General features: G+C 35.1%; 1 long non-coding RNA gene and 2 other non-coding genes across 3 annotated transcripts; 2 read left to right on the forward strand and 1 right to left on the reverse strand.

The window, feature by feature from the left end:
* The first annotated feature begins 2381 nt into the window (after nucleotides 1–2381).
* LOC143539686 (uncharacterized) lies at nucleotides 2382–3375 on the forward strand. Its single transcript, XR_013136482.1, has 2 exons — nucleotides 2382–2445; nucleotides 3199–3375. It is a non-coding gene; the product is annotated as an uncharacterized LOC143539686 (long non-coding RNA).
* Nucleotides 3376–6532: 3157 nt separating this feature from the next.
* Nucleotides 6533–6605, reverse strand: TRNAT-UGU (transfer RNA threonine (anticodon UGU)). Its single transcript has one exon. It is a non-coding gene; the product is annotated as a tRNA-Thr (tRNA).
* A 1365-nt stretch (nucleotides 6606–7970) lies between these two features.
* On the forward strand, nucleotides 7971–8043 carry TRNAF-GAA (transfer RNA phenylalanine (anticodon GAA)). The gene has a single exon. It is a non-coding gene; the product is annotated as a tRNA-Phe (tRNA).
* The last annotated feature ends 1477 nt before the right edge of the window (nucleotides 8044–9520 follow it).

Genomic DNA, 9520 nt, shown 5'->3' on the forward strand with positions numbered 1-9520 from the left:
GCCGCACACTGCTACTAAATCACCGCCCCCCAAGTTAAACTGGTGCTTGCTGTTGCACCAGGAGCCGTTGCACCAGGTGCTAAAGCGTGGATGTTTTGTATCCATTGAGCAAAAACGGGTTGTAATTGGATAGCGGTATCTGAAAACATATCTTGAGGGCGCCCTAAAGCGCTCATGGTATCATTATGAATATACAAACCAAAACTGTGAAAGCCTAGAAATATACACGCCCAGTTGAGATGTGATATGATTGCATCGTGATGCCTAAGAACACGATCTAATAGATCGTTGTATCGAGTAGTTGGATCATAGCCTATTACCATAAAAATGGCTGCATGCGCAGCAGCACCAACTATGAGAAATCCACAAATCCACATATGATGTGTGAACAATGAAAGTTGTGTACCATAGTCAGTAGCTAGATATGGATAAGGGAGCATGGCATACATATGGTGAGCTACAACAATGGTTAAAGAGCCTAACATAGCCAGGTTAAGAGATAGTTGAGCATGCCATGACGTTGTTAGGATCTCATATAGTCCTTTATGGCCCTGGCCCGTAAATGGACCTTTATGAGCTTCTAAAATATCTTTTAGACCATGACCAATGCCCCAGTTGGTCCTATACATGTGACCCGCTATAAGAAAAAAAAATTGCAATAGCTAAATGATGGTGTGCAGTATCGGTTAGCCATAGACCTCCAGTTACGGGGTCTAATCCTCCACGAAAAGTAAGAAAGTCCCCATATTTTGACCAATTCAAGGTGAAAAATGGGGTTTCTCCTTCGGCAAAACTGGGATAAAGTTGAGCCAACAGATCCCGATTCAAAATAAATTCATGAGGAAGTGGTATTTCTTTAGGATCTACTCCAACGTTTAGAAATTGGTTAATAGGTAAAGATACATGTACTTGATGCCCCGCCCAAGAGAAAGACCCAAGTCCTAATAGCCCCGCTAAATGGTGATTCAACATAGATTCTACATCTTGAAACCAAGCTAGTTTTGGAGCAGCTTTATGATAATGAAACCAACCAGCAAAAAGTATTAACGCTGCAAAGCTCAATGAACCAATTGCGGAACAAAAGAGTTGTAATTCGCTAGTTATTCCAGATGCTCGCCAAATCTGAAAAAAACCAGAGGTTATTTGTATTCCTCGGAAGCCCCCGTCCACATCAACATTCAAGATTTCTTGTCCCACTATCGGCCAAACCACCTGGGCACTAGGCCCAATGTGAGTCGGATCGCTTAGCCATGCTTCATAATTGGAAAAACGAGCACCATGGAAATGCATGCCGCTCAGCCAAAGGAAGATGATGGAGAGTTGACCGAAATGCGCACTAAAGACTTTTCGAGAGATCTCCTCCAAATCACTGGTATGGCTATCGAAATCGTGAGCATTAGCATGTAGGTTCCAGATCCAAGTGGTAGTTTCAAGGCCTTTAGCTATTGTTCTTGAGAAATGACCCGGTCTAGCCCATTCCTCGAATGAAGTTTTTATGTGATCCCTATCTACCAAAATTTTTACTTCTGGTTTCGGCGAACAAATAATCATTGAGTCCTCCTCTTTCCGGACAACACATACAAAGAGACCCGCCAACAGTCAAATAATTAGTGAATCTCGGAGAGATATTTCTATTATATAATTGATAATTTTATAATTAGTTTTTTTTTCTTCTAGTTTTATATCTCCCACCTATCTATTTTCTTTAGTTATTCACTAGTGCATTTATGATCTGGAAGTCGATCCGGGGCAAGTGTTCGGATTTATTATGACATAGCCAGGAGGCGCTCAACGGACCTTTTGGATCTTATAAAAACCTTTCTTTAGATTGATACAAAAACTCTTTTTTTTGCAACCTAGTCTATTTCTGATATCAATTAAAAGTTCTTTGCTGGAGCTGCTTCATGTTTTTTAGATTTAGATAGAGTAATAGTACTCTATTCCAAATCACGCGAGCAGACATTAGCTATTACTAAGAAATATTGATATATTCACAGTTATTCGAAGCCTTTTTGATTAGTTTTAATAGACTTTTTTTTATAGAAAAAAGAACGACAAGAAAAAATATATTTTGTAAGCTATCCACGTATCCTTTAGTCCTACAAAATACCATACGAAATAGAACGCTTAGAAGGGATATAAAGAAATTCTTTTATTGATTCTTCCCAACGGAACGATCTATTTTATTTCACTGACGGGGCCAACTAAAAATTCATTATAACAAATAAAAAAATATCTAAAACAATCTAAATCATAAATAAAATAAAGAAAAGGTCTTATATTCTATTCGAAACGTCTAGTGATCTTCAACCAATTATGAGCTTCAATATAATTACCAGGAGTAAGTGCTATAGACTGTTTCCAATACTCAGCGGCTAGGTCGAACCAAGCCTCCGCAATTTCAGAATCCCCCTGGCAATGGCCTGTTCTCCCCGGTCGGAATAGGTGGGTAATTCCTTCCCTTAGAACCGTACTTGAGAGTTTCCTACCTCATATGGCTCGCCAGTCAACTCTTTTTGTATCCCATTATCCCATTTGAATCTACCGTATCTAACTGAATAAGATTTATCGTAGATCTATCCCATTTTTTCGGGTTAACTAAAAGAAGTTAATAAAATGAGTTTCAAACTTAAATCTTAAGTTTGGATTAAAATTCGGGTTTATTTTAGTTTTATCTTTTCTCCCACCTTCAGAAGAATAAAACATAGACATTTCGCCTATCGTTAGAATTTTCTGAAAGGTAACTATCTCAGTTTCATATCATATAGAAATTTAGATTATATAGAATTTTGGAAAAAGACTTTCGAAAGGAAAGACTTACTATCTTTCGGATCTGATCCTACACCGCTGCTAAATACCTTAGTGGATCAACTCTATTACATAATTTGATTACTAACGTTTGTCTCACATCATGACATAAAGTAAGCAGTTCTTATTGTATCGCCAAAACCTCGCTAATTGATCTTTACGGTGCTTACTCTAGCAATTAGATACTTTACCCATAGACTAAAATAGCTAGGCATATTTATTTCTTCATATTTCAACTTCTATGAAGTTTCTTTCTTTTCTACAACTAATAAAAATCGTTGTTTTAGACGATGCTTATGTAGAAAGCCCTTTCTTCTAGTATTTACTAGTGAATTTGATCTTTCTTTACTTTTTTCTTTCTATAGTGGAGATAGTCGCACGTAATGACAGATCACGGCCATGTTATTAAAAGCTTGTGGTAAGAATGGGTTTCGTTCGAGCGCTCGAAAATAATATTCCAAAGCTTTTGTGTGTTCTCCGTTACTTGTGTGGATAAGTCCTATGTTATATAGTATATAACTTCGGTCATAGGGATCAATTTCTAGTCGCATAGCTTCATAATAATTCTGTAAAGCTTCCGCATAATTTCCTTCGGATTGGGCTGACATCCGTTACGGTCATTATTCAATTCAAAGAATCTCCGTTACAGAACCGTACATGAGATTTTCATCTCATACGGCTCCTCCCTTATGTGCATAATGATAAAATAAAGAAGATTAAAAACTTCTCATTATGAACTGAGTAGGGCTAGTGTTTTTTACAAGAAATCTCTAGCCAACCTTCCTGCAAGAGATCTTTTCTTAACATCAAACGTATTGGTACTAGAGAGAAATGATAACTCTAACAATTTCTTTGTTCTCAACGCTTCCCAATTTCCAGAAATAAGTCACTTCAACAGCCTTCGATGGTTATACGGGTATCCAAATTACAAACGAGATGGATGTTTGTTGTCCCAACCATTCTCTTAGTCCCAAGCCTGCTAAAGAAAGGGATATTTTGTAACAAAGTTTTAGTGTTGTTGATTCCTAGGTGTAGTGCTTCTTCCCCTCTGCTGCCTATTGGTATTAGTGGACTAGGATTGACCTGTAATACCGAACCATATGTATAACCTTTCGCTCAATACTAGAATCGATAATTGAAACATAGCATCTGAGGCTGCATTAATCGAGGATACACGACAGAAGGAATTGTTCTATTTCCAAACTTTACCTTCAACAAGCGTAGATTTTTTTATTTTCTTTTTTTACCAATCACGAATCGTGTGTATTTCTCGTAAGATTGAGAGTAATAAAAAAAATCAAATCGCACCATCTCTGTAATAGGTAAATGCCTCTATTTCTCCTGAAGTTGTCAGAATTATTCGTAATAAGATATTGGCAACAATTGAAAAGGTTTAATCAATAAAATTTTCATTTATCCACGATCTAGACATAGGTAGCAATCCATTATATCATTTTTCTCATTACTTCTCGTGGGAAAAGGATCCCCCAAGGAAAAGAATTGTACAGTACGAATAACATAAAAACATATTCATTCTCATGAAAAAAAAAAGAAAAAATGGTCCGTCTATTCGATTTTAAAAATTTCAATATTCAAAAAAAGAATTGATAAAAACTAAGAAATCAATATGGGACCCGGATTCGATTCCACCTTACTTTACTGAAATAGTCTACCAATGAAAGAAACTATTCTTATTTGATTGAAGTTACAGCTTAGAATAACCTCAGTTGATTGAATTATGATACAAAGAAGAAAAAGAATCATTGTATGATGAAAATAGAATAGCCGCCCATTTTTTGTGTTGTATATTTACGTGTATACACTATACAATCAACTATAAAAAAATTCTTTATCTATTTGTATTTTTAATAGAATAGATAGATAGGATAAGGGGTTTTTTTATAACTCTAAAACTGGCCTATAAAGCAATTTGAGAATTCTTCTGATATGGAATCATAGTCAAAATAGATAGAATCATGATCTAAAGATATCCATTAACCATAAAATATAGACCCCTCGCTCAGTCAATTCATTCTAATTTCTAATTTATTGATTTAATCCGGTCGGTATAGTATAAATAGATAATTAGAAAAAGAAGAAAACATTGTTTTTGCAAACATGAATAGAATTAGAATTTTTTTTTTTTTTTAGTTTTTGTAATAAAACAATTTTATCTTTACCCCCCAGACTAGAAGGAAAGATCCTGCTTTTATTATGATGAAAAATTTTCTATTTTTATCGCTTTCTAGTTAGAATTGATTGGTTGTACCTACCCAATAATCTAATATGAATGATTCATTATTCACTCTATTTTCGGTTTTGGGGTCATAATCATTATGTAGGAGAGATGGCTGAGTGGTTGAAAGCGTATCATTGGAACTGCTATGGAGGCTTTTGCTTACCGAGGGTTCGAATCCCTCTCTTTCCTTACCTTCACCTAATTTACCGATCTTACTAACCACAATAGATCAAATATCAATGGATACAACTATTCCAACAGTTAGACCTTTCTTTAATAGGGATTCTCTAATAGATTATCTATTCCTAATGGCTGTGGTACGGAAAATACTGTTAAAGAAAAGAGTAGACAAGGAATGAAAATATCCCTCTCGGTCTATGACACCTAAATGGAAGAAAAATCCGGATCAAACCCTTATTTATCTTAACCTTAGGTTAATTTAATTCGCCGAAAGGGAGCAAAATGGGTCGAACCCTTATTCTTATTCGTTTTTATTTTCTTTTTTTTTAGTTTTAAGTCTGACGAGAATAATATTCTACAACTAGCAATTCATTTATTTTCAAGCCGACCCATTTATTATCTATTATTTGATTGACTAATCCTTTATATTGGAATGGTTGAAGAGTCAAATGGTTTGGAATTCCTGAGGAGGGGATGAGTCGAGTGAGTTTTGAATTAGAGCTCTAGATTTTTGTTCATCCCTCGCCGCAATAGTATCTCGGGGTTTGCAGCGATAACTTGGTATATCTACTATACGACCATTGACTAAAATATGTCTATAGTTAACTAATTGGCGAGCACCCGGAATAGTCGTAGCCATTCCCAACCGAAAAAGGATGTTATCCAGACGCATTTCAAGTAATTGTAGTAAAACCTGACCTGTTGACCCCTTTGCCTTTCTGGCGATACGAACGTATTTAAGTAATTGTCGTTCTGTAAGACCATAATGAAAACGCAATTTTTGTTTTTCTTCTAGGTGAATACGATATTGAGATTTTTTCCCAGAACGCGATTGGTTTCTATGATCACTTCCAGCTCTGGGTCTTTTATTAGTTAGCCCAGGTAAAGCCCCAGGCGACGTTTTTTTTTTAAACGAGGACCTCGGTAACGTGACATAAAGACTCCTTCTTCTTATTTCTATTTAATTATTCATTCTTATTGATGAAATTTCATTTTACATAATAAACCTAAACTAAAAATGAACTAAATTCTAAATAAAGATAAAGCCAAATTGACTGAAGTATTAAGAATAATGAGATGAGTTAGATAAATATAAAGATCTTTCTATTCTATATATAGCAAAAGAAAAGGACTCTTTTCGTGAGATAGTTGGATATTCCTATAACATAATAACATAATAAATCAACGGCTTTTGCGAAAAGAGGAAGACACTTTATTTTATTTATTTTTTCAATATTCTTTGATTGCAAAGATGCATTATCAATCATGTATCATGTAAAACATCGAATAAAACAAATAGAGAAAAGCCGACTATCGGAATCGAACCGATGACCATCGCATTACAAATGCGATGCTCTAACCTCTGAGCTAAGCAGGCTCACATAACATAAATTCAACATGCATAGGAATTCAACAAACTCTTAGTATTAACTATTTGAATTTTTGGCTCTTCCATCTATATACTTAGAATATATTATAGAATATGATATAGAATAAAAAATAACTGTTAAATATTATATTATATAAATATTATAGAACATAACGATTAATTTAGTGATATAGAATTTCAAGTATCACGATTAAAGATTCTAAAAAAAAGAATCGATTGTTCAAGTATTCGAAATTTCAGGGTAAAATCAGTGGAAGAGAGACAGATATATAGGGTATGTATCCACCTATATTAAATTGCGGATACAGAAATGATAAAATCGTTTTTGATTGGCTCGAATATGAGCCTCCTATAAAAGATGAAAGAAGATAGACAAGAAATCAAAGACAAAGCTTTTTCGAGACAGGACACTGCATCTATCTAATGATATAAACGGTTTCGAGAAAGAAAAAAGGGAACGAGATCGCAATGAGATTTTCATAACAAAAGGGGGGATATGGCGAAATTGGTAGACGCTACGGACTTAATTGGATTGAGCTTTGGTATGGAAACTTACTAAGTTATAACTTTCAAATTCAGAGAAACCCAGGAATTAAAAAAAAATGGGCAATCCTGAGCCAAATCACGTTTTCCGAAAACAAACAAAGGTTCAGAAAGCGAAAATAAAAAAAGGATAGGTGCTGAGACTCGATGGAAGTTCTAACGAATGGAGTTGATTGTCTTACATTGGTAGAGAAATACTTCTATCGAAACTTCTGAAAAGATGAAGGATAAACCTGTATACATAGAAGAATTGATGTGAATCGATTCCAATTGAAGAAAGAATCAAATATTCATTGATCAAAGCATTCACGCAAAATCTGGTAGATCTTTTGAAGAACTGATTAATCGGACGAGAATAAAGATAGAGTCCCGTTCTACATGTCAATACCGGCAACAATGAAATTTATAGTAAGAGGAAAATCCGTCGATTTAAAAAATCATGAGGGTTCAAGTCCGTCTATCCCCAATTTGACTCCCGAATTCTTTATTGTATTCTTTTTCTACTTTTTGCGTTAGAGGTTCAAAAGTACTTATCTTTCTCATTCACGACTCTTTATACAAATGGATCTGAGCGGAAATGTATCACATGTCACATGTGGCATATATGATACATGTACAAATGAATATCTTTGATCAAGGAATCCCCATTTGAATGATTCACGATCGATCTTTTTTTTATTCATATTGAAACCTACAAAGTTGTTCTTTTGACAAATTATAGGACCTGGACGAGGCTTTGTAATACCCGTTCAATTGACATAGACCCACGTTCTCTAGTAAAATGAAAATGAGGATGAGACATCAGGAATAGTCGGGATAGCTCAGTTGGTAGAGCAGAGGACTGAAAATCCTCGTGTCACCAGTTCAAATCTGGTTCCTGACACATGATTAATTTGTATGAGTCTCTACTCTACCAATTCATTGATATGAATACATATTCATTAAGTATTTTCCAAATTTGAGAATCCCAATGAATCCCTAATTTTGTTTTATGGTTTGTATTTATATTATTCTATACATAATAAAAATACAAACCATAAAACAAACGAGACTTCAATTACTCTGTTTAATCTAGAATAGAACCTTGAATCTATAGAATTGTAAGAATTGTAGAAGTGAAGATTTGTTTTTTATCATTCAGTGAGCATCTTGTATTTCATAAATATGGGGAGCAATATAATCCGTACATAAAGGCCATCCTATCCAACTTTCAGGCATTAAGATACGTTTCAAACGTGGATGATTATCATAAGAGATTCCCAACATATCATAAGATTCCCGTTCTTGAAATCCACACTTTTCCAAACCCAGAAAACAGACGGAATTCTAGGATCCCTCCTCGGGGCAAATACTTTTATGCATACCTCTTCTGGTTGATCCACGCCATACTCTATTCTAGTAAGATGATACACACTAGCTAATAGTCCGCCTGGTGCTACATCATAGGCGCATTGGGATCGGAGATAATTGTAACCATATACATATAAAATGACAGCAATGTAATGCCAATCCCCGGGTTTTATTTGTAAAGTCTCTATTCCTTGGTAATCAAAGCCCAAAGATCTATGAATTAGCGCATGCTTAACTAGCCAAGTAGACAAATTACCCTGCATCTTTTTTATCTCTCCCGCATTTTTTTGTATGTATAAGTATTTCAGATTTCCGATAAAATTTCTGAAGATTGAGCCACAACTTTTTATTCTGTGCAAACGAATCCTGTCTAATTTACTAATTCGTGGGAAGATACTGAACTTTTGTATTTGAAAAATGTTTCAGGAAGAATCTCTGAGGTAGATGGCGGTTGATAAAGGAATCCTTTATCATAATTTCCAGTATGAATACTATGCCCAACCTGAAACTTGTGATTGGTAGTAAAACACCGATTCTCGCGCTGAGACATAATTCTATCTGGATAGATTTCTCGAGATATTTTCTTACGAAGTTTTGTTATAGCATCTATAATTGCTTATGGTTTAGGTGGACAGCCCGGCAAATAGACATCTACAGGAATTAGCTTATCGACTCCACGAACAGTACTATAAGAATCAGTACGGAACATCCCCCCTGTAATTTTACATGCTCCCATAGCAATAACATATTTTGGTTCAGGCATTTGCTCGTATAATCTCACTAAGGAAGGGGCCATTTTCATTGTTACTGTTCCGGCTGTTAAAATAAGGTCCGCTTGTCTAGGGCTCGATCTTGGGACTAGTCCATAACGATCAAAATCGAATCGTGAGCCTATAAGTAAAGCAAATTCAATGAAGCAACAACTTGTACCATAGAGAAGCGGCCATAAACTAGAGAGTCTTGACCAATTTGAAATATCATTTAATGTAGTTGAAATAACTGAATTTTGG

The sequence above is a fragment of the Bidens hawaiensis genome, unplaced genomic scaffold, assembly GCF_021521415.1.
Source record: "Bidens hawaiensis isolate Kalapana, Puna unplaced genomic scaffold, B.hawaiensis_p1.1 tig00012005_1, whole genome shotgun sequence".
NCBI lineage: Eukaryota > Viridiplantae > Streptophyta > Magnoliopsida > Asterales > Asteraceae > Bidens > Bidens hawaiensis.